Source organism: Bos javanicus, chromosome 21 (genome assembly GCF_032452875.1).
Source record: "Bos javanicus breed banteng chromosome 21, ARS-OSU_banteng_1.0, whole genome shotgun sequence".
Taxonomy (NCBI): domain Eukaryota; kingdom Metazoa; phylum Chordata; class Mammalia; order Artiodactyla; family Bovidae; genus Bos; species Bos javanicus.
This window is the reverse complement of record NC_083888.1, coordinates 57,197,099-57,222,041: the sequence shown is the minus strand read 5'-3', so window position 1 is coordinate 57,222,041 and position 24,943 is coordinate 57,197,099. Positions and strand designations below refer to the sequence as shown.

The 24,943-nt window shown below is 46.5% G+C and overlaps 1 long non-coding RNA gene and 2 other non-coding genes across 4 annotated transcripts; 1 reads left to right on the top strand and 2 right to left on the bottom strand.

The window, feature by feature from the left end:
* Positions 1-858: 858 nt before the first annotated feature.
* LOC133234513 (uncharacterized) lies at positions 859-7,370 on the bottom strand. 2 transcript variants are annotated; one of them, XR_009732165.1, is made up of 3 exons: positions 5,845-7,370; positions 1,748-1,905; positions 859-1,599 (listed from the first exon to the last, which is right to left on the bottom strand). It is a non-coding gene; the product is annotated as an uncharacterized LOC133234513 (long non-coding RNA). The 2 variants fall into 2 exon arrangements; XR_009732164.1 differs by lacking the exon at positions 1,748-1,905.
* A 3,867-nt stretch (positions 7,371-11,237) lies between these two features.
* TRNAK-UUU (transfer RNA lysine (anticodon UUU)) lies at positions 11,238-11,310 on the top strand. Its single transcript has one exon. It is a non-coding gene; the product is annotated as a tRNA-Lys (tRNA).
* A 5,910-nt stretch (positions 11,311-17,220) lies between these two features.
* On the bottom strand, positions 17,221-17,327 carry LOC133234866 (U6 spliceosomal RNA). The gene has a single exon (XR_009732354.1). It is a non-coding gene; the product is annotated as a U6 spliceosomal RNA (small nuclear RNA).
* Positions 17,328-24,943: the final 7,616 nt, after the last annotated feature.

Here is a 24,943-nt window from a genome sequence, read left to right as displayed (position 1 = left end):
ATGTCCCAACTAAGTACAGCCCTGGACCTTCTTCCAAGCCCTGCCTGTGGGTGGCCAGGCATGCCCTTGGGGCCTCCAGAGTCCTGGAGCATTTCAGGGAGGCAGCGGCAGTGCATAGTCATCATGGACAGAACACAGTCCTGTGGCATTGCCGGGCGTTGTCCCTGCCGGGAACCTGATCGGTCCTGCGTGCAGACCACAGAGGCGTCTGTATCCAGAACCTCCCAGGAGAAGCTGGTGAGGTTCCAGCAAGGCCCCGGGGACTCAATAGGGCTTCACACGCAGCCCTTCCCACTTAATCCCTTTGCACAAAAGCCCTAGTCTCTCTCCCTTTCCTGGTAGAGCCTTGATGGGCCAATAAAACTGGACACTAAATCATTATCCACTGAAAAACTAGTTTCCCTTGCCCTGAGGGCTGGAAGGACTCATTCTTCATCTACTACTGGAAAGGGAAGGGAAATATTCAGAAATATTTGCCCCGAGGGGATGTGCTTGGGGTGGGGGTGGGGGGAGACTCCCTTCCTAGACTGTGTTGAATCCTTCCAAAGCAGGGAAGAAAAACAAAACTGTTAAATTTTCCTATTTAGAAAGTTCATATGCTGCCCCAGCTTTTAAACGAAAATAAACTTAAAAATACAAACAAAAAGTCATGAACTTCGAATTAACATTAAATCAACGTGATGGATGATGTTTTACCAACACTAGATTACTGTGAATCACTGGTGTGTGGTTTACTGGGAGAAAGATGTTTTTTCAACTTGACTTTTTTTTTGGATAATGGACCATTATTTGAGTCACTGACATTTTCACTGTCGATTTTTTTGTCTTGAATAATAAACTCCTTTTAAACCACCTATCTATTATTTTAATGAGTCAATCAATTTAATTGTGCAGTCTGCCAAATATAATCAGAAAATATTTTTTAAAGTATTTAATGAAATTCTTTTATTGTTTTTACTACATTTAACTGCTAATGCATATTGTTGCAAGTTGGATGGGAAGAAGATGACAGCTGCAAAGTCTATCATCTTGTAAGACCACACAATTCTCTTGCCATCTTTCTCTCTTTGAACTCTGGTGAAGCATTTGTCTTCAATGATATAGCACACTGATTCATCTGCCATGAACATGACCTTAATCCAAATGGAAAAGCAGGTTTAACATGGTGAAGCGGCAGTTGGTTCTGGTGTGGTCATCTAGGTGATCCAAAAGTGAAAACAGAACATTCAAAACTTTTGGTAGAACTCATAACCCCCCAGGAATATGCCTGTGGACCTCAAGTTGAGAAGCACCACCCAGAATTCCATAGGGGAGAAAATGAGGGATTGCTCAGTGGCTATGTGCATGAGCCCAGGAGATTCTCTCTGCTGACCAGCAGAAACAGCCTGGGAAGCGCCCAGTAGGTGGAAGGATGTGGAGGTGAGTTTCCAGCCACACGTGCAGACACCTCCTATACATCTGAGGAGGAGGCAGCCTCCTCCAGAAAGCTGGTGGCAATCCTGGCCAGAGTAACAACATAAGATACACGGTTGCCTTTCCACTGTCCTTCCTGGAGACTCGAGCTGTAAATTTCCCCAAGAAGGCTGAAATGAGTATGGTCTGAAAAAAATAGAAGGAAAATAAACAGTAAATAATAAAGACTGCTTTGACTCTCCATGAACAATACTTTACAGAGCGACAGGCAAACACATATGTTGGATTTTCTGGTTCAGCTCCGGTCTGTTCTTCTTTCTATGAAGTGTCCTACCAGGAATTCCCGGGCGGTCCAGTGGTTATGACTCTGTGCATTCACTGCCAAGTTCCTCTGGTTGAAGAGCTAAGATCCCATAAGTCGTGCAGCCAAAAAAAAAAAAAATTGAAAAATACTTATCCTTGATTAGAAAAGTCAGATTCATCATAAAAAATCTGGAAAACACAATAAAGTGGGTAGGAATCAAACAAATTTCTACAGCTCAGAGATAATCATCACCAACTTAAAAAAATTTTTTTTTACTTGAAGTAGAGTTGATTTACAATATTGTGTTAGTTTCTGGTGTACAGTCGAGTGATTCAGTTATGCATATGTATGTCTTTTTTTTGGTTCTTTTCCATTACAGTGCATTACAAGATATTGAATATATTTCCCTGTACTACGCAGTAGATCCTGTTCATCTGTTTCACATGTCGTAGTTTGTATCTGCTGATCCCAGACTCCTAATGCATCCCTCCCCTGCCCTTTTCCCCTTCGGTAACTGTAAGTTTGTTTTCTATGTCTGTGAGTCTGATTCTGTTTAGCAAATAAGTTCCTTTGTATAATTTTTTAGAATTCACATACAAGTGTGATATCAATGATATTTGTCTTTCTCTGTGTGACTTGCCTCACTTAGTATGATCATCTCTGGGTCCATCCATGTTGTGGCAAATGGTATTATTTCATTCTTTTTTATGGCTGAGTAATAGCCCATTATAGGGCTTCCCAGGTGACCCTATAAGGGGGCAGGTGGCCCTAAAAGAATCCACCTCCAACGCAGGAGACACAGATTCATCCCTGATTGGGAACATCCTCTGGAGAAGGGAATGGCTACCCTCTCTGGTATCCTTGCCTGGAGAATCTCATGGACAGAAGAGCCTGGCGGGCTATAGTTCATGGGGTCGCAAAGAGTCGGACACGACTGAGCATGCCTGCACCTATGTATCTCTCACGTTTTCTTTTTATCTGTTCGGTTGTCAGTGGACACTTAGGTTGCTACTACTTCCACATCTTGGCTATTGTAAATAGTACTGCAGTGAACACCAGGGTGCATGTATCTTTTTAAATTAAAGTTTTCTCCAGATATGGGCCCAGGAGCGGGATTGCTGGGCAATTTGGTAACTCAATTTTTAGTTTTCTGAGGAATCTCAATACTGTTTTCCACAGTGGCTGTACCCAATTACCTTCTCACCAACAGTATAAGAGGGTTCCCTTTTCTCCACACCCTCTCCAGCATTTATGACTTATAGACTTTTTGATGATGGTCATTCTGACTGTTTGGAGGTGACACCTCATTGTAGTTTTAATTTGCGTTTCTCTAATAATTAGGGAATGTTGAGCATCTTTTCATGCGCCTATCAGATGCCTTCTTCAGAGAAATGTCTGCTTAACTCTTCTGCCATTTTTCCATTGGGTCATTTGCTTTGTTGTTACTGAGCTGTTTGTATATTTTGGAAAGTAGGCCCTTGTCAGTCGCATCATTTGCAAATATTTTTTCCCTGTCTATAGGTTGTCTTTTCATTTTATTTATTGTTTCCTTTGCTGTGCAAAACTTATATGTTGAATTAGATTCCATTTGTTTATTTTATTTCTTATTGCCTTGGGAGACTGACCTAAGAGAACATTGCTATGACTTATCTTAGAAAGTGTTTTGCCTATGTTTTCTTCTAAGAGCTTTATGGTATTATCTTTAAGTCTTTAAGCCATTTTGAATTTTTTTGTGTGTGTATGGTATGAGGGAGTGTTCTAACTTTACTGATTTATGTGTGGGATGTCCAACTTTCCCAATACCACTTGCTAAAGACACTGTCTCTTCTACATTGTATAGTCTTGCCTCCTTTGTTGAATTGACCATATGTGTGTGGATACCACTAACTTTCCAAAGTATGTTCCTCCACTCCTTTGTGGTATAAATTTCCTTTCCTAGAATATAGTTATAAATCATACCATGAGTACCATTCGATAGAACTTCCCCTGACCCCTACCAAGCACTATTATGACATAAGCGTTTCTCCCATGATTCACTAGGAAAGCACTCACACTTGAAAATAGATTTTGGAGATTCTATCTTTGTCAGTTCATTACGTAAATGCCAAAAAATGTTTTCATTGAGAAATAATCATAACCGCACAAGAAGTTGAAAAACAGCACACAGCGTTCCATGTACTCTCCGCCAGCTTCCCCTAATGGTGACGTCCTACGTAACTACCGGACGATATCAGGAAATATATTGACGTTGGTACAAATCTATAGAACTTATTCAGATTTAACCAGTTTTTTACATGTGCATGTTATTACCTCAATTTTATTTGACAGAGAAAACCAAGACTCAGATGGGTTTAGCATCTTCCCGAGCTGCCCTGCTCCTGAAGCTGGCATATAGACCTAGGTCTGTCTGATTTGGAAGTCTGCACATTTCTCACTTATTCTGAGGAGTAGAAGGAGCATCACAAGACAAATAATTTTTAGCAGGCGAAACACTGAAAACTTAAACAGCATCTCAGAATTGGTCTTAGTAACAAGGAGATCCAGGCTTGGTTCTACCACTAACTGTAAGATACTGAGAAAACTAAAATTCTATTGGCTTCAGAGTCATGAGCTGTTCTAAGATAGACGGGATGCCCACAGAAGGACAAGTGTATCAAACACACACACACACACACACACTGTTGTTTTAATCCCTAAACATAGTAGCCCTCCTAAAAATGTTCTGGATGGAAAAACTTTAATAGAAACTCCTGAGTCTGGAGTTAAAAGGTTTAAGTAAATTGATTGTAGTAGGGTTACATTTGATGTGAATTCGGATTGTGGAAGTCGCAAAGAGTAGGACACGACTGAGCGACTGAACTGAACTGAAATAATGGAAGAATATGAGTAAAGCCTGATTCTATGTCCCGTAGTAGAAATACAGAATCCCACACAATTAAAATATTAATATTAGCCAAGAATCCCTTCATTTCAAAACTGATGGGACTGGAGATTGTACACCATTCATGACTTGGCCACAGGGTGGCGCCACTTCAACGGGTAAGCAAACATGTCTGTTTTATCAGCGTAGAAACCACGGCGGTGTGTGCGGGTGTATTGGGACTTTGGGTTCAAGTGGTCTTAAAAGGGCTGAAGCTGATGTTGTAATACATTGATGTTGTAATCACTTTTGTGGAAAGGTTAGCTGAGCTAGATTGCTATGAAGAAGGCCAATCACTGTGTGCGTGCGCATGTGCTAAATGGCTTCAGTCGTGTCCGACTCTTTGCGTCCCCATGGACTGTAGCCTGCCAGTCTCCTCTGTCCATGGGATTCTCCAGGCAAGGATACTGGAGTGGGTAGCCATTCGCTTCTCCAGGGGATCTTCCTGACCCAGAGATTGAACCCGCGTCTGTGTCTCCTGAATTGGCAGGCAGGTGCCACTAGCGCCACCTGCTGCTGCTGCTGCTAAGTCGCTTCAGTCGTGTCCGACTCTGTGCGACCCCATAGACAGCAGCCCACCAGGCTCCCCCGTCCATGGGACTTTCCAGGCAAGAGTACTGGTGTGAGGTGCCATCACCTGGGAAGCCCCAGTTTATGTGCCAGCGTTTCACACAATAATAGAAATGGTACAGAGAGCAAAGGTCCAATGGAATCACAAGACTACAATGGTTGTAAAATTTGTTTTCTGAGAATCATGCCCCCGACTTTAGAACGACTTCTGCGGGAAAATAATTCTAAAGAGTACTGAGTGTTAAATGATGTGAATCTTTAGCAACCCATCATTCTTAGGAAATGTGATAGATCAGATTCTAATACCTAAGTGTGGATCAGCTCAGCTCGAAGGGAAGTTCTGACCTACGAGTCTGTCCCAGAAAACCTAATTCCCTTCAAGATACAAGAGAGGAAGCAAGGAATTCCAGTGGTTGGGACTCTATGCTTCTACTGCAGGGGGCATGGGTTTGATTCCTGATCAGGGAACTAAGATCTTGAAAGCCACAAAACCAAAAGAAAAACAAAAAGCCTGAAAACCACAAGAGAAGAAACAGATTTTCGCTCCATTTTGTGCTCATCCCTCTTCCCTCTGCCTGGTTCTCGTTCCCACCCATCCACTTCCACAGCCGAGCTTTTGTCAGTGTCTTTTCCTTACCTCAATAATGAGGAAACTGAGGCTCAGAGAGGTTAAGTAATTTCCCGAAGATCTCACAGCTGGCAATCAGCAGAGTTGGAATTTGAACCTAAGTAAGCTGAGCACCGAAGAATTGATGCTTTTGAACTGTGGTGTTGGAGAAGACTCTTGAGAGTCCCTTGAACTGCAAGGAGATCCAACCAGTCCATTCTGAAGGAGATCAGTCCTGGGTGTTCATTGGAAGGAGTGATGCTAAAGCTGAAACTCCAGTACTTTAGCCACCTCATGCGAAGAGTTGACTCATTGGAAAAGACTCTGATGCTGGGAGGGATTAGGGGCAGGAGGAGAAGGGGATGACAGAGGATGAGATGGCTGGATGGCATCACCGACTTGATGGACATGAGTCTGAGTGAACTCCGGGAGTTGGTGATGGACAGGGAGGCCTGGCGTGCTGCGATTCATGGGGTTGCAGAGAGTCGGAAAGGACTGAGTGACTGAACTGAACTGAACAGGTGATACCAAAGCCTGCTCTGTTCCCGTACCATAGGGCTCCTCTACGCTGTGCTTGTGTGGGTACCTCCACCATCAAAAACTCAGCAGGAGCAAACAGGTTGTCTGCCTGTGATGGAGGTGGAGGGAAAGTATTTCTCAGTAAGATAGCATTGCTCTTTTGTAATCTGTTTTAATGTGCCAAGCGTCCTTGGATGGAATGATTTTGACGACTGTTTAGGCAGAAGCGGTCACTCCTTTTCTCCAGACGTAATGCCACCATCTGTAATTATCATAGCAATGGTATGTCTGTCAGCAAACCTCTCAGTCACTTGCGAGATTTTATTTAAGTCAGCAGCCTTTTAGTTTCCTGGAGTCAAGGAGAGGTTGATGTAGGCGGGGCAGAAAGGGTAGAAGATGGTGACACAGCAGCAACGGCTGGAACTGCAAATGCTTCCCTACTCTTTGGGAAATTGTAATGTTATTTTTTTCCATCCATTCACCAAACACAGATGAGGAAAGAGAAAGCATGAGACCCTGGATAATTTACTCATTGCCTGATCACAGGCCAGCACCTGCCTTATAAAAACAGCATCATTCTAAAAGTGGGGTGGCTGTGTTCCTGATTGAACTGAAAGTAGAAATGCAATTGATTCTCCTAAGTATGATTATAGGGGATGAACATAACACTTTTTTTTCCTCAAAATGCTTTTACATCTGTTATCTTAATTTATCTCTGCACAACATCCTTGCCTTGAACAAACTTATTATAGCACTTATCACCCTGTAGTTAATGTTTAGTGTATATGTCCATCTCTCTTGCTGGTTTATGACCCTCCTTAGGGCAGAGACCCTGCCGGATTTATGCATCTAAGTAGCTCGAGCACTTGGCAAAGTATTAGTTAGGGCTCGTGCGTGCTCAGTCGCATCTGACCCTTCATGACCTCATACACTGTAGCACGCCAGGCTCCTTTGTCCATGGAATTTTCCAGGCAAGAATACTGGAGTGAGTTGCCATTTCCCACACCAGTGAATCTTCCCAACCCAGAGATCGAGAACCTGCCTCTCCTGCATCGGCAGGCAGATTCTTTACCACGGAGCCATCTGAGAAGCTCTAGTTAGCACTTGTTTCATTGCAGAAGATAGAAACACACTGGATACAGGTTAAGTAAGGGGGGGGGGGGGCTTTGTTTCAAGGTGCCCCGGGGTAGGTGTACAGCCTCTGCTTGGCCTAACAGGAATCAGGCTCTCTGGCTATTCCTCATCTCTTGCCTCAGTAACACCTCCTCTTTGAAGAAGTACCTTTCACTCCTTCCTGGTTCCCTGGCTGAGAACCTGGCTGGCAGCATGTCCGGAGTGGCGGTGTAAGTTGGCCAGTCCTGAACCAAGAGCCTTATCACCCTGTCCCAACCTCACCCTTGACTCTCCAGGAGTCAAGACTCTCATTGGTCCAGCCTTGGTGAAGTGTTCACCTCTAGCACAATCAACTGCAGCCAGAGGGGTGTGGTCCAATCTAGGAAGGAGATGGTTGGCATGGTAAGGCGCCTGGTAGTGGCAGGAAGGAACAAGGCACAGTTTCCTGGAAAAAAAAAAAAAGAAACAGTAGGGGGCCTCATCTCGGTATACACTTGATGCTCTATAAATGCTTACAGATCCGCCTGGCTCTAAACGTGGCGGGACGCTGGGCTTCTTCCGGTTCCTCAAGCCTGCGGAGCTCTTTCTGGATGCCGGGCTTCCAGATGGCTCTTTCTCACCACCATCCCCATGGCCTCGCTAACTCCAGCTCCCCCTTTGGATCTAGATTCGGGTTCGCCGCTTCTTCATTAGGTGGCCTTTCCTGACCCCGCCCAGAATATCCTGCTCTATGTCTTTAGAACACTCAATGCCTTGCTGTGACTTGTTTAACTCCTGCCCTCCCCCAACCCCCAAGATTGTAAGTTCCAGTGTTCCCAGAGGTCCCAATAGCTCCTGGCCCAGTGGACAGCCCTACAACTTGGAAGTGGGGGCAGCAGGGGCATTCATGCCCTGTTGTTAAGCAAACCTCTGACCAATGGGAGGTGGGAGAAGTGAAGAACTTCTTGCCCTTTTACCCTCCATGGACCGTCCTGAGATGAAATTTGTGTAGCTTTTGAGAGGATGGCCCTGGAAGATTAAGTACCCTCATGTTGACAGTTTTCTCCTCACCCACCTCTCTGTGAAGGGACAAGGATTTCCACTCTCTGGAACTTCACTCCCTTTTGAACTAGTAGCCAGAGCCTTCCCCTCAGGCTCTGCTTTCTGGGGAACTCAGGCTACGTGGCTACCTCTAGCTGGCATACATGAAAAAATTAAGTGTAGTGGCCTTTGGTTAGCACAGTGCTTAAACAAAGTTTCAGAAATCCCACCGGCTCCATCCCTAGAGCCGGCTTTTCCCCATTTTAGTTGTCTTTATTTTTTCCTTTTGGCCACGCAGCACAGATCTTAGTTCCCCTACAAAGGGATGCAACCTGTGCCCCTGCAGTGGAAACAGTGTCCTAACCACTGGCCTGCCAGGGAACGCCTTGGTTTTCTGCTTATCCAAGATTTCTCTGAATGGAGGCAAGGTTGCCACCTGTAGCTCCTGCTTGTTCTCACGCATGAATGGTTCTCTTACCTCTTGGCTTCAGGCTGAGACCAGAGTTGACCCTCATGGTCTGGGATGGGCCCAGGTAGGGTCACGTGTTTTCCTCTGACCCAATCACTGTGGTGGGTAAGGACCAAGATCCTTCTCTGGGTATCCTCTCCTTTTAAGTTTCAGGAGCAGTGATAACGTGCCAGAAGGGGCAAGATGAGGCCCATAAAATACCATGTGGGCTGTGGCATTGGAGAGGGGAGTACCACAGATGCATATGGCAAGGAGTCTATGACCCACCCCCCTTCCCCTCATCCAGTACACACCCAGGGGAGGAGGAGAAGGGATCTGGGTGATCAGGTCCCCAAGCAGTCAGGATGGGAGGCCAGAGCTGGGGTGGACAGGCTCATTTCTACAACGGGCTCTCCCCAGAGCAGCCTCTCCTGTCAGGGCCCTTGAATATAGCTCAGCGCCTCCCCCAACCATGAGGTCCAAGCTGGCACTGGTCGTCTGTGTTCTCCACAGCAGCATCAGGACCTGTCTGCCCTAAAACTCTCAGTTTGGAGGCTTCCCAGGGACCCAGACATGCCTCCACCAAGGGCTGAGTTCACGCAGGGTTGTGGACCCCAGGTAGAAGCAGCCTGGAGGCTCCTCATTTACTACAAGCTTTCAGCCAGGTAGACCCTCCCCTTCCCCTTGGGGAGACACCATCCTAGAGAAGTCTCCTTCTAGAGGTCAGCCAGGACTTTCCAGACACCAGGCCAGAGGCTCCCTCTGGGCTGTCTGCTCAGTCATGGGGTCACCATCCTCCACCATGAGAGCCTTCTGGGCCTCAGTGCTGTGTCTTTGGACACTCTTATTCCCACTGTGATACAGTGTCTGCACCCCCATGGGACCTGGGGCCCTGTGGAGTTGGTTCTCAGCCCCTGGTGCCTGCTGAGAAGTGTCAACATTCATAGAGCACTTACCACCCCAGGAACCATCTAAGAACTTCATGATTATGGATTCATTTCACCCTTATGGGAAGACCCTGAGAACAATGTCTATTGATCGTGACTGGAATCCAATTTGAAAAAAGAGATCAGTAAAATACATTTTGGTGACCTTTAGGCCAATATGAACTGAGGATTAGATGATGTAAAGAATTATTGTTACTTTTGTGAGATATGATAATAACGTTGTGGTTCCTGTAGGAGAAAAAAGTCATTTTGGGGCATAACAAATCATTAGAGGTAAAATTTGATGTCTATGCTCTACTTTAAAAATTCAATTAGATGACAATTAAGTGAAACAAATATGGCAAAATATTAAAGACGGTTAAATCTGGGATAGTGGTATATGGGTGTTTATTATACTTATCTCTACTTTTCTGTACATTTGAACATTTTATAATAAAAAACAAAAACTTTGGGGTACTTCCCTAATGGCCCAGCAGTTAAGAATCTGCCTTCCAATGCAGGGGATGTGGGTTGGACCCCTGGTCGGGGAACTAAGATCCCACATGCCGAAGGCGGGGCACGTGAATCAGCAAACCACAGTGAAAGATCCTATTTGCTGCAACTAAAACCTGATGTAGACAAATAAATAAGTATTAAAAATTGTTTAAATAGGAGGTAATTAGTAATCTCATTTTACAGATGAAAAAGCTGAGGCATGGAGAGGTCAGATAGAGAGTGGCTGAGCTGGAATTAAGCCCCGCCTCATACACCATTTCTCAACACAATGATGCATGCTCATGTTTGATAAATATTTGTTAAAACAGTGGTCTTTAGGGTTTGGGCTGTTCCACCTCAGATGTGTTCCTGGAATACATGTTTTACCTTGGGTCCCAGGTCACACACCCAGAGCTTTCCAAGTGGCCTCTAGATTGACTAGGCTCCTACCGAACTCCTAGTCTCCTAACAGTTTTCCACAGGGCAGCCAGAGGGACTTTTCTGGACTGTAGCCTGCTAGACTCCTTTGTCCACAGAATTTTCCAGGCAAGAATACTGGAGTGGGTAGCTATTCCCTTCTCCAGGGGATCTTCCCAACCTAGGGATTGAACCTAGGTCTCCTGCATTGCAGGCAGATTCCTTACTGTCTGAGCCACCAGGGAAGTCCCCAAATTTTTTGTTTTTTATTATAAAACATTCAAATGTACAGAAAAGTAGAGATAAGAGTACAATGAGCACCTATATATCCATACTTCTCTGGATATACAATATCTATGTATCCATACTTCCATGGAAATATGTACTTCTCTGGATATAGAATAATGCACACAATTTAAAATTCAAATAATGCCAAGGAAAAAAATTCAAAGAAAATACAGTAAAAAATGATTCTCCCTGGGAATTCCTTCATAGTCCAGTGGTTAGGACTCGGCACTTTTACTGCAGGGAATCCAGGTTCAATCCCTGGTGGGGGAATTAATATCCCACAAGCCACACGGCACGGCCAAAAAAAGAAAAAGGTGATTCTCCCTGCCATTCAGCCACTGGGTTCCTGCACGGAGGCCAGCACTCCACTTAGTATCCTTTCAGATCCGGTCTAAGTGCATAGAGGCAAATAGGAACAGGGGAGGAAAGGCAAGACCTCCTTCTGCTCCGTCCCCTACCCTACCTACCTCTAACCAGGGGAGCTCCGTTTTACGTTTTTTATAGCTTGGCCTCTTCTGTAAGATCTTATTTGAAGAAGGGGTTCCTAAAGGTGGGAAGTCACTGGCTAACCTGACACAGCAGCCCTTGCCCGCCTGGTCCACCTTTACAGCCAACGGGCCCCCCTCCCAGCCAACTCACGTTCAGCCACAGCAGGTGACTGTCCCCCATTCATGCCCTGCGCTTTCTCGTCTACCGCTTTGCTCGTGGCATTGCTGGAATGAGTTTGTCTCTGCTTGGTGAGTTCATCCTTTAAGATCCACCTCAAATATCACCTCCTGCATTAGTCGTCTGTCACCTCAGTCATGTCCGACTCTGTGCAACCCCATGGACTGCAGCCCTCCAGTCTCCTCTGTTCATGAGATTATCCAGGCAAGAATAGCGGAGTGGGTTGCCATGCCCTCCTCCAGGGGATCTTCCTGGCCCAGGGATGGAACATGCCTCTCTTATGTCTCCTGCATTGGCAGGGGGAGTCTTTACCAACTGAGACACCAGGGAAGTCCGGTCATCTATCACATTGTAACAAATCACCCTAAAACTTTGTAGCTTAAAACAATAAATATTTATTATCTCCCTCCATTTGTGAGGGTCGGATCTGAGGGTGGCTTAGCTGGGTGATTCTGGCTCAGGGTCTCTCATGAGGTGGTAGTCAAGCTGTTGACAGTGCTGTGGTCTCCGCTGAGGGCCTGACTGCCTACCACACTTGCCTGGCTGTCGGCAGACAGCCATGGGTCCTGGGTCCTTTCCTCAGGGCTGCTCATGACCTGCCAGCCGGCTTCCTCTCGAACAAGTGATCCAAGAGAGCAAGACAGAGAGGACCCAGCATGGAAGCCACGATCTTCCATAACCTGTGCTTGGAAGTTTCCTATCGTCACCTCCACTTTATTCTATCGGTCACACAGACCAACCCCAATGCTGTGTAGGAGGGAGCTACAGGGGGGTGTGAATATCAGGAAGTGAAGATCAGGAAGCCATCTCGGAGGCTGCTGGCCTCAGCTCTCCCATGTAGTCCTTGGGGGACTGGCACTTTGAATAGCCTTCTGTGAAGCTTGTGTTGTGGATGGTGGCACTAGTGGTAAAGAGCCCGCCTGCCAATCCAGGACATGTAAGGGATGCGGGTTTGATCCCTGGCTCTAGAAGTTCCCCTGGAGGAGGCCATGGCAACCCGCTCCACTATTCTTGCCTGGAGAATCCCATGGACAGAGAGGCCTGGAGGGCTCCAATCCATGGGGTGACAAAGAGTTGGACACGACTGAAGCAACTTAACATGCACACACCAGTCTCACTCCCAGATGGCAAACTCTTGGGGGACAGTTACTAAACCTTATTTATCTTCCCCTTCCTTTTTAGGCCCACATATTCTCTAACATAGAGTACACATTCAAAAAATGTCAAATTAATCCTGAAGGCATGCATAGATGAATAAACGAATGAATCAGTAACTCTCTGGGTGGATAATTCAAAAGACTAGAGGAGACGGCATGAACATATGATTAATTTCCCCCGTTTTCTGCCACAAGATACCTAAGATGTTCGTTTGCTTAGAGCTTGCTTTCTTTTCCTCTGTTTACTTCTCCTTCCCCAACACCTTATGGTTACAGCATCAGAGGGCTTTCTCAACATCTTGGTGTAACAAAGGTTCGCCTCTCATCACAGCTGATTGGATCAGGGCCAAGCACCCGACCCAAGATGGGCCAATGGGCTTCAAGGAACTTGAAATGGGACTAAGAGAGGCCAAGCTTCAGTCTGGCTGCTTCCTTGCCAAAAGGGTCCTGGAAATCTGAAAACTGTTGACAGTAGCAGTTCTTTGATCCATGGACTGGGGAGCAGAGAAAGCCAGTCTGCCCCAATAGGAGGGTAAGAAGGAAGAGAGAGGGGAAGGGTAGCCGAGTTTGCAGAAGCCCACAGTTCCTGCTTCCTGTTCAATCTGAACCTGGCTGCAGCTCCAGCTTGATCCCCATGAGACACACGTATATATTTTTAAAATGTGTATACGCTTTTAAAGGTTACTTTCTATCTGCAGGTATTACAAGATATTGGCTGTAGTCCCCGTGTTACAAATATGTCCTTGAGCCTGTCTCATACCCAATACTCTCCCATCCCTAGATTGCCCTCCCCAACTTGTATTCTTATAAAAATGGGGCTCAAGCAATGGTGTACTAGAGCTGGTTCACACTGGCTCCTGAAAGCTAGTTGTACATCTTTCTCCATGGGAGCACCTGGGGAGCTTAACATAGACCATAGCCACAATAGTCACACCATAGAAATCAGAAGATGCTACAAATAGTATCCCCCAGTAATAAACACTGGTTATTAAACATTAACAAGCACATCACTGGGTTTAAGATAATTCCAGGGGGCTTCTGTAAGGTACAGCCCACACAGTCTTTCTAATTAAAGCCTCTGCTGGACAAGCTCCTACTCAGGCTCTGTGGCCCAATGCATCTCCCGTGAGAAGCCTCCTCTGGTGTTTGTGGCAAGCTGGTTCTCTGTGTATTCCCAGAGCCTAGGAGACACTGTGAGACTATCCAGAACTCTGAGGGCTACGTGACACAGGCCAGGCATGAGACAGACACCCCACCTAGGCAATAATCGCCTATTGCCCTTGGAGTGAAGTCCAGGCTCCCCAGCAAGGCCGACTCTTCCTCTGAGCCGTGGCCCTTGCCCTCCTCGCATCTCATTCCTGCCCACTCCATCCCCACCCCATCACCGCGCCCTGGCCTCCTCAGATTTCTCAACCTCTAGCCCAGAGTCTCTACCCTGTGAGCTGTCAGCCATTTGGAGACTATGATAAAGATCACAGACCTTCGCTTTGAAGGAAGCAGGCATACACACACACACACACACAGATTTGCCTGTAACTTCAAGGCTTCATGGACCAAACAGCTTCTTTCCCTTTTAAAAAAATGTTATGTGGTTATTTATTTATTTTTGGCTATGCTGGGTCTTCCTTGCTGCACAGATTTCTTCTACTTTTGGACAGCAAGGCCACTCTCCAGTTGTAGTGCTCAGACTTCTCTTGTTGCAGAGCACAGGCTCTAAGATGCAAAGCTTCAGAAGTTGGCAGCTCTTAAACTCTAGAGCGCAGGCTCAGTAATTGTGGTGCACAGGCTTACTTGCTCTGTGCAATGTGGGGTCATCCCAGATCCAAGGATCCAACCCATGTCTCCTGCATTGGCAGGCAGATTCTTTACCACTGAGCCCCTAGGAAAGCCCCTTTTCTCTGAAGCCTTTCCTGACTCCAACACCCCACGTGCCCAAACATAGCTCTATGTCAGCACCTTCAGCACTCTTAAACTAACATTTATGTTTAAAAAGAATATTTACTTATTTGCCTGTGCTGTCTTATCTGTGGCACACACGATCTTTATCTTCATTGCAGTATGAGAACTCTTACTTGTGGGTTGTGAGATCTAGTTCCCTGGGCATGGATCAAACCCTGGCCCCCCACATCGGGAGTACAGAGTCTTAACCCACTGGGCTAACCACCAGGGAAGTCCCACTTATATTTAACTTTGGGTCTTGTGCTTCACTGGCTGTTCCTCGAGGAAGCATCTGTCCCCATCTTATTTAGAGTACGTGAGTGACCAGGAGATGCCTGAGGTGTGTCCTGACACTGAGTTCTAATCATGAGATCAGGGTGTCTCTACAGACACAGCCCCCTGCCTAAGCACAATCGTGTGTCCTTCGAGGCTGGCATCAACATTGCTAAAGGGAGAAGATGCCAACCAGAGTCAGGCCCAAGGCACACGTGGAGGGTGAGAATCAGGTGTCTCTATGGCTGGTGTATTCCCAGCAACCAGGGCTCTGGGGGCATGGCTTGGGCAAAGGAAGAGCGTCTCAAGTGTGGTACCACGGGAAGAGCCTGAACTCTGGGTCTCAGAGATCTGCACTCAGATTCTAGCTCTGCCACTCATGGCTTTTGGCCATGAGCAGCTCACTTTGTCTCTCTGAGCCTACTTTCCCACCTGTCAAACCCTACTTGACTGAGTCACTGCTAAGATGAAAACAGATGATCTGTAGGTTGTGCCTGGGACACAGGAGTTAGTCAATAAAAGTTAGTGTCCTTCTTTCCTGTATTTCTGTCTTGTTGGTCACATGCAATAGAAATCAACTCTGTTAACTAAAGCCAAACGAAGAATTTATTTGTAAGAGTGGCAAAGATTGCTTGCTGTCCCCCAATTTCTGTTATCCCTTTCTCTCATGGTAAAGTAATTTTTAGCTAGGAACATAGTTGCTTGGCTGAATGCTGCATTTTCTCCCCCAACTTCCCTTGCAGATTGGCATGACCCAATGACAGTATTCTCTAGAGAATGTGGTGTGACCAGAAGTGATTTGTAAATTTCTAGGTCATGTCCTTAAAGGTCATGTCCTTAGAGGTGTCCGTACTCACCTCTTTCCTCATTTCTTCTGTCCTTCTGGCTGGAACAGGGATGTGCTGGCAGGAAGTGGAGCAGCCATACTGACCTATGAGGTAGCAGCTGAGTGTTGAGGATGCAGAGAAAAAAGACAGAAAGAGCCTGGGTTCCTAATGAGTTATTGGAGGGAGGCTCTGCACCTGCTCAGACTTTTAAAGGCAAGAGAATTAAACTGTTGTTTGTTCAGCCATTGTCAATCTTTGGATTTTTGTTATAGCAGCCAATCCTATACACTATCTAATACTCAGTGCTTTAGACTGTATACCCCTAAAATGTGTATGTTAAATGCTAACTCCAATATGGTGGCATTTGGAGGTGGGGGCTTTGGGAGGTGATTAGGTCATGAGGACAGAGCTTTCATGAATGGGATTAGTGTCCTTATAAAACAGACCTCAGAGAGCTCTGTGGCCGCTTCCATCAGGTGAGAACACAGTGAGAAGACAGACAGTAGTTTTTGCTAGAAACAGAGTTGGTCAGAAACTTGATCTTGGACTTCCAATCTCCAAAACTGTGAGACAGAAATTTCTGTTGTTTACAGGACACTCAGGCTATGGTAATTTTGTTTTAGCAGCCAAATAGACTAAGATACTTAGTAAACCACAAGGGACTCATGGTATCCAAAAGAGAGCCAGACAAATGTTTACATTGTTTCGACTTTAACTATTGTCGGTTTGACAGTTGCCTTTGTGACAATTGTCTTTGCCACTACTCAGCTGACTCTTGTGTTACTTTGATATACACACATCATTTTGTTTGTTTTTAGTATATCCTAACATTTGGCACAAGATATTCCAGGCTCTTCTTGTAATTTCCATGCCTTAGCCTTGGACTTCTTCATTTGAACAATGAGTTTCAGTGGTTTAGTGGAGAATGGTGATTAGAAACCATGACCTATGTGCTATGTACGCTTATTGATACCAAGCTGACACTGCTTCTTGGCTTTCTGGCAGACCAAACTAGGCAATACACATGTATATATGTGTGTGTAGGCATGTATAGGTTAATACACACATCTAATGCCCACTCTTCCATCTATGCTGCTGCTGCTGCTGCTAAGTCGCTTCAGTCGTGTCCGACCCTGTGCGACCCCATAGACGGCAGCTCACCAGGCTTCCCCGTCCCTGGGATTCTCCAGGCAAGAATACTGGAGTGGGTTGCCATTTCCTTCCATCTATACATCCTTTTAAAAACCATGAATTTATACCAGCATTTCTAAATCCAATTCAACATTCAGAATTTAGTCTTTCCTTCTTTTATTTTCTTTTTAAATACGGAATGCTTCCTGAACTTTCACATCATCCTTGCACAGGGGCCATGCTAATTTTCTCTCTATTGTTGCAATTTTAGTGTATGTGCTGCTGAAGTGAGCACGCCCTCTTTTCCAATAGGACATTGCTCTCTTCTCTGGTGGTGAGCAACTGGATCCCATTATCTTCACTCTATTTCCGTGCTTGCTTGCTCCCGTTTGTACCAATTCCTTGACCACTAGAACTCCCCGGCCCTGCTACGTCCTCAGCTTGGCCGAGGGAAATGGGGACAGACCAGATGCACATCTTAAGATAATATCAATCCCTTTGCTTTCCTCCCCCCACCCCCCCTCCCTGTCAAATAGCCTCCTTGTTACAATTTGGGCTCCATTTAGCTTGCTTATAGGTACTTATTTCCCAGGTGGCACTAGTGGTAAAGAACCCGCCTGCCAATGCAGGAGACATAAGATACTCGGATTCGATCCCTGGAGGAAGATCTCCTGGAGAAGGAAATGGCAACCCACTCCAGCATTCTTGCCTGGGGAATCCCATGGACATGGGAGTCCGGCAAGCTACAGTCCATGGGGTCACAAGGAGTCTGAGACGCCTGAAACAATTTAGCGCGCGCACACACACACACACACGTACAGAACAAAGTAATCTCTAGGCCACAGGGAAGCTGAGATTGGATTTGCCTTCTGCTTGAAGAAAGAAGGTGCTCATCAAAAGGACTGGACTGCAGGGCGCCTTTGAAGGAGGACACTGTCCAGCACAAAGCCTGGACGCTTCTCTAGCCTGAGCCCTACTGGGCAGACGGGCACTCAGGTAGCTCACTCTTCATCCAGCTAACAACCCTTCCCATCTTCTGATCCCATCCTCAAGTACCATCGCCACCACGCAAACAGCATCCCTGCCAGGTATCACGCTGGCAGCTTTGTGTGTGTTCTTTCTTTTCAGTCCTCACAGTAATATTAGGGGGAGGCACCATGATGGTCCATATTTTACAGATGAGGATAAGTCTTGAAAAAGTGAGGGAACCTGCCCAAGGTCACGTGACAAGCATCGAGGTCATTACTTGAGCCCTTGAAGTCCAGCTCCGCCAGCTCCATTGTCCTGCTCTGAGCCCTTGACCTCTCACTTCAGTCTTTTTTTTGACCTCCACCTGTCGTTCTGACGCTACCCATGCTCTGGCTAGTTCTGGCTTTGTCCAGGAAATTGAGTCCTGGGTGCACAAAAGCTGTCAGTGCCAAGCTTTTAAAGAAATACCACTGTGTGATATTTAACACGTGCCTCCCCAAATATGTAACATACATGTGCGTGTGTGCTAAGTCGCTTTCATCGTGTCTGACTCTTTGCGACCCCATGGACCGTAGCCTGCCAGGCCCCTCTGTCCACGGGATTCTCCAGGCAAGAATACAGGAATGGGTTGCCGTGCCCTCCTCCAGGGATCTTCCTGCATCAGTAGGTGGGTTCTTTACCACGACCACCACCTGGGAAGCCCGATGTAGCCTGCATGTGCAAGTCATAAAACAGTAATGAAAGAACCCCCATGCCCCAAACCTACTGCCAACTTAGACATACACTAACAAATGCTTTTTAATTAGGCTTAATCTTTTACATTTTTAGAGAGCCTTTGTGTTTTCAAAATGCAAAACCTTTTTCAATTTAATCTCCTCACTGCAAAGCTGCATATCCCCTGTGGATTAGCCGGCTCCCTCCCTCTGTCATCTTTTCTCTGAGGGGTGAGTCCTTGGCTGCTGTGTGTGTGTGTTTCAATCACATTTCTGACAAGTCCTATGGGTCTTGTCCAACTTTACTTTCAGATACATCACAAATCTGGCCACCTCTAGCCTCCTTCCCTAATCCAAGCCACGGGCAAGGCTGGATCCTGGCACTAGCCTCTTAGCTACCGTCCATCAGGCAACCACAGTGAGCTTTAAAAAAAAAAAAAAAAGGAATCAGATTATGTCCCTTTCCTGCTTGGTCCTGGCCCCTGGGACATGTCTGCCTGCCGTCTCAATCCTGAGTCCTCACACTGACCTAGGGATAGGGTCAGAGCCACGGTCTTTGCCAAGGCTCACAAGCCTTACTTCCATGGGTTCCTCTTCACCCCCCACCCCTGACTCTGATATCTGCACACACAACACCCTGTTCCTTCTGCCTGGAACGCTTTTCCCCAGGTATGATCACAGCTCCTTCCTTCCTCCTGTAGGGTCGCTGCTCACTGGCATCTTTGGTTCCTTTGATCACTCTTTTTTTTTTTTTCCCTGCTGAGTGGCATGTGGGATTTTAGTTCCCTGACCAGAGATTGAACCTGCACCCCCTGCACTGGAAGGGCAGAATCTTAACCACTGGACCGCCAGGAAGCCCCGCCTTTTATCACATTTTATAAGCATAAGATAGATTCACAGAAAATAAAACCTACCTAAGCACATACTTTAAAAAAAAATTAATAGGATGTACTACAACATAAAGGAGAAATAAAAGAAAATGAATGTTTAACCATTTACTATGTATTTTAACAAGTAGATCTGGCAGCTCTCTGCACTTACACCTAGAGTTCTTATAAATGTAACACCCACAAAGATGCAGTGTGCTGCCTCAAATTCCACAGAGATGTGATTTCTTAAAACAGTGACCAGTTCTTGGTGGAGTCCCAAGCAAGACAAAATGTAACCTTCTCTCTGTGTATTAGATACACAGTTCTTGAATTCCTGAAGATGCAGTGAGTGATAAATCTGTGTACAAAATACTTTCTGCTTATTTATAAAACTGTTTTAGGTTCTAGGCTCACATAATTATAAGCAGAGTTTTCAGCTACATAGATGTCTGCTGGCACATTCCAGAGTTGCACAAAGGAAGAACGTTTTCAGTCTCTCATCCTTTCATTTGTCTCGTGCCCTTCAGGATGTCTGGCACGCCTGCTTGTCGTTCAGTTGCTAAGTCGCGTCTGACTCTGTGAACCCACTGACTGCAGCACTCCAGCTTTCCCTGTCTTTCGCTAACTCCCAGGGTTTGCTCAGACTCACATCCATCGAGTCAGTGATGCCATCCAACCATCTCATCCTCTGTCCACCCCCGGCTCCTGTCCTCAATCTTTCCCTGCATCAAGGTCTTTTCCAAGGAGTCCGTTCTTCACCTCAGGTGGCCAAAGTATTGGAGCTTCAGCTTCAGCATCAGTCCTTCCAATGAATATTCAGGGTTGATTTCCTTTAGAACAGACTGGTTTGATATCCTTGCTGTCGAAGGGATTCTCAAGAGTCTTCTCCAACATCACAGCTTGAAACTATCAATTCTTCGGCACTCAGCCTTCTTTATGGTCCAATTCTCACATCCATACATGACCACTGGAAAAACCATAGCTTTGACTCTATGGACCTTTGTGGGCAAAGTGATGCCTCTGCTTTCTAATACACTGTCTAGGTTTGCCATGCCTCTCCTTCCAAGGATCAGGTATCTTAATTTTATGGCTGCAGTCACTGTCACCATGATTTTGGAGTCCAAGCAAAGAAAATATGTCATTGCTTCCACTTTTCCTCCATTTGCCATGAAGTGATAGAACTGGATGCTATGATTTTCGTTTTTTTAATATTAATTTCATGTATTTATTTCTATCTTTGGATGTTCTGGGTCTTTGTTGCTATGAGGGCTTCTCTCTAGTCGTGGAGAGTGGGGCGGTTACTTTCTAGCTGCGGTGCACGGGCTTCTCACTGCGGTGGCTTCTCTTGTTGCAGAGCATGGGCTCTAGAGTGTGCGGCTGCAGCAGCTGCAGATTGCAGGCTCTAGAGCACAGACTCGGGAGTTGTGGTGCATGGGCTTTGTTGCTCTGAGACCTGTGGGACCGTCCTGGGTCAGGGATTGAACCTGTGTCTCCTGCATTGGCTGGTGAGTTCTTTAGTGCTGAGCCACCAGGGAAGCCCGATCTGTTTTTTTTTTTTTTTTTTAATGTTGAGTTTCAAGCCAACTTTTTCACTCTCCTCTTTCACCCTCATCAAGAGGCTCTTCAGTTCCTCTTCGCTTTCTGCCATTAGAGTGGTATCATCTGCATATCTGAAGTTGTTGATATTTCTCCCGGCAATCTCGATTCCAGCTTGTGCTTCATCCAGCCGGCATTTCACATGATGTACTCTGCATGTAAGTTAAATAAGCAGGGTGACAATATACAGCCTTGACGTACTCCTTTCCCAATCCATGTCCGGTTCTAACTGTTGCTTCTTGACCTGCATGCAGGTTTCTCAGGAGACAGGTAAAGTGGTCTGGTACTGCCATCTCTTTAAGGATTTTCCACAGTTTGTTGTGATCCACACAGCCAAAGGCTTTAGTGTAGTCAATGAAGCATAAGTACATGTTTTTCTGGAACTCTCTTGCTCTCTCCATGATCCAGTGAATGCTGGTGCGCTTGCACTGGCCAGCTAAACATCTGGCGTGCAAGCTGCCCGCTCCCCCGTTATTGTGACAGGCAGAAAAAGCCCGGGAAATTGTCCAAATGTCCACTAGGTGGAGCTACAATCCAAGGTGAGACCCATAGGTGGGCCCCCGCCCCCCGCCCCACCATTTTGATTTTTCCTCTCCTCAAGCACCGCTCCCTTATCTCGTACAGTGGTCTATGTTTTTCGTCTGTATCTGAGACTAGGGTAGGAGCTGCGGGAGGGCAGGGCTTGTGTTTTTCGACGCTGCATCCCCAATGCCCAGAGCAGCGGCTGGCACGTGGAGGGCACTCAGGGAGGGAGTGGATACGTGAGTGCTGCCCCAGACCACTCTAATTTCCATCTCTGGAATTCGACATTAAAGTGGGTGCAGAATCGTCTCAGGAGAGAGGCTGGGCAAGGTGTCACACATCCACCAAGCGCAAGGCCTGGGTTTTGAAAAGCAGGCACTCTGTCCACACGCAGAACTGCCAGGCTGTGTCCGACTCTTTGCGACCCCAGGGACTGCAGCACGCCAAGGCTCCCCTGTCCTTCACCATCTCCCGGAGCTCTCAGATTCACGTCCATTGAATCAGTGATGTTATCTAACCATCTCATCTTCTGCTACCGGCTTTTCCTCTTGCCCTCCTCAGCCTGTGTACCCCTCCTGATACACTCTGGGCAGGGCTGCGTGTGTGACAGCAGAAAGGAGTCTCGCTTAGGAGCCAGAGATCCAGGTTCAAGGTGTTGTTGTGTGACATCCAGCAGGCCACTTGGCCTCAGCCCCTTTATCTATCAAAGGAAGTGGTGGAACCAGTCAAAAAAGCTAATTTGATGCAAGGCCAGGTAAACAGACATATTATTGTCTGTCTCAAGGCAAGAGATTTCGACTCTACCTTGAGGCAGCCAGGAGGACCCAGGTGGGCCCAGGAGAGCCTGGAGCAAATTCTAGGAGAACATCCAGCAAGGGTGTGATGACCATCCGCTCCTCTCCGAAGGGCAGTCAGAGCACAGAGTCCTGTTGGGTGTCCCAGTGTTGCCTGGTAGTCCTCACCAAGGGTCAGCGTCCGGAGGGGAGGCTGATGTCCACACTGCAGTAGTCAGCAGAGAGGGACTCCTCATGGTGACCTCTGTCTTAGGTTAAAGATGAAAACTTCTAAAGAGGGAGTCAGAGGGAGTCTGAGGCTGGGTACTAAAGACAGAAGGGCTTCCTGGAAGTTGGGGTGTGGCTGTAACACGAAAGTGAAAGTTGCTCAGTTGTGTCGGACTCTTTGTGACCCCATGGACTATACAGGATTCATGGACTATACAGAATTCTCCAGGCCAGAATACTGGAATGGGTAGTCTTTCCCTTCTCCAGGGGATCTTCCCAACCCAGGAATCGAACCAGGGTCTCCTGCATTGCAGGCAGATTCTTTACCAACTGAACTATCATGGAAGCCCAGATGGAACATGGGCACTGTTGTGAATGAGCAGAAGTCAGCAGGAAAGGGGTCCAGAGAGCTTCTGGCAGATTTTTAGAGTATTTTCATACCAACATGTTGGAGAGATGGTCCCTGACTTGTCTTTAAGCTTGGACACCCCCTTCCCGTGGCCCCTGACTGTCTGCTCTTAAGGCAAAACTTCTCCTGTCTCTTCTTTTCTCTTGCCACCGGGCCTTGAAAATCCACGAGAGGCTTTCCTCAAGGACAGCGTGGAAGAAGCTGCTCTGATCTAGTCCATCAGCCCTTCTGGGGCCAGGCCTGCCTGGATATTTCTGGCTCTCCCAAAAGAAAACAAGCTCTTGCCCAATAATATAAGCAGGCAAAAATCTTTACCTAACAAAACAAACAAACCCAGTTCCTCCAGGCCATGCCCAGCCTTCCTAATATGGCATCCGGGATAGGACCCTTGGCATCTGATCAACATGGGTAGTCCCACTCCCAGGAGAGAAAAAGGAACTAAACCCAGGTGGCAGATAAAGGCCACATTCACACCGGGTTGGCTCCCAAGGTTGGATGGGCTTTTCACGGGTAGGGTCAAATATACCTGGATGAGATACAGGAGGCTGAGCTAAATTTGAATCTCAGCTACGAATACTGTTTTAAAAGTATGGACTGCCCTGGGGGTACAGATGATGAGGATTCACTTGCCAGTGCAGGGGACACAGGTTTGATCCGTGGTCTGGGAAGATCCCACGCACTGCAGAGCTGTTTAGCCCGCGTACCACGACCGCTGAGCCCAGCACTGCAACCACTGAAGCCTGCAGGCCTGGAGCCTGTGTTCCGCAACGAGAGCAGCCCTCACAAGGAGGAGCCCTCACACCGGCATGAAGAGTAGCCCCTGTTCGCCACAACTGGAGAAAGCCCACATGCAGCAGTGAAGACCCAGCGCCACCAAGAGTAAAATAATAGTAATAAAAAAGTATAAGTACACCTCACAGGCCATTTGGGACATACTTATACCAAACACTTATCCATTGTTTATCAGAGATTCAAATCTAACTGGCTTCCAGTATTTGTATTTGCTGGATCCGGCAGCATTTGGGGACGGCATGTAAATACAGTGGAAAAGAAAACTGGGCTCCGACTGGTGTCTTAAAAAAAAAAAACAAACCACCAAAAACACTTTGTATTGGGATATAGCCAATTAACAATGTTGCGATAGTTTCACCAAACAGCAAAGGGACTCAGCCACACATACACTCGCTCAGTTGTGTCTGATTCTTTGCTACCCCGTGGACTATACAGTCCATGGAATTCTCCAGGCTAGAACACTGGAGCCTTTCCCTTCTCCAGGGGATCTTCCCAACCCAGGGATCAAATCCAGGTTTCCCACATTGCAGGCGGATTCTTTACCAGCTGAGCCACAAGGGAAGCCCGTCCATGTATCCATTCTCCCCCAAACTCTCCTCCTATCCAGGCTGGCACATAACATTGAGCAGAGTTCCATGTGCTCTACAATAGGTTTTTGTTGGTTACCCATTTTAAATGTACCAGTGTGTCCATGATCTTCCCAAAGTCCTTTACTATCTCTTCCCGCCAGCAACCATGAGTTCGTAAGTCTGAGAGTCTCTTTCTGTTCTGTAAGTTCATTTGTAATGGAAGGAGCCCCTGTCAAAGAAGGACTTCGTGTGCAGGTAACTCTGAGAGTTAGTACCTGATGTCATTTACATATGAAAACTCAGCCTCTTTGCACTAAAAATAGCTTTCACCATTTTAAAAGCTACCCTGGAAGTTTGAAGTCAGTTTCAGCCTTTGGGAAATATGTTTGACTTTTTGTTACAGAAGGAGTTTGAACCCATCATTGCCCTCTGAGGAGTCATTTCCAAGGACAAAATTATAAGTAAGCTTTA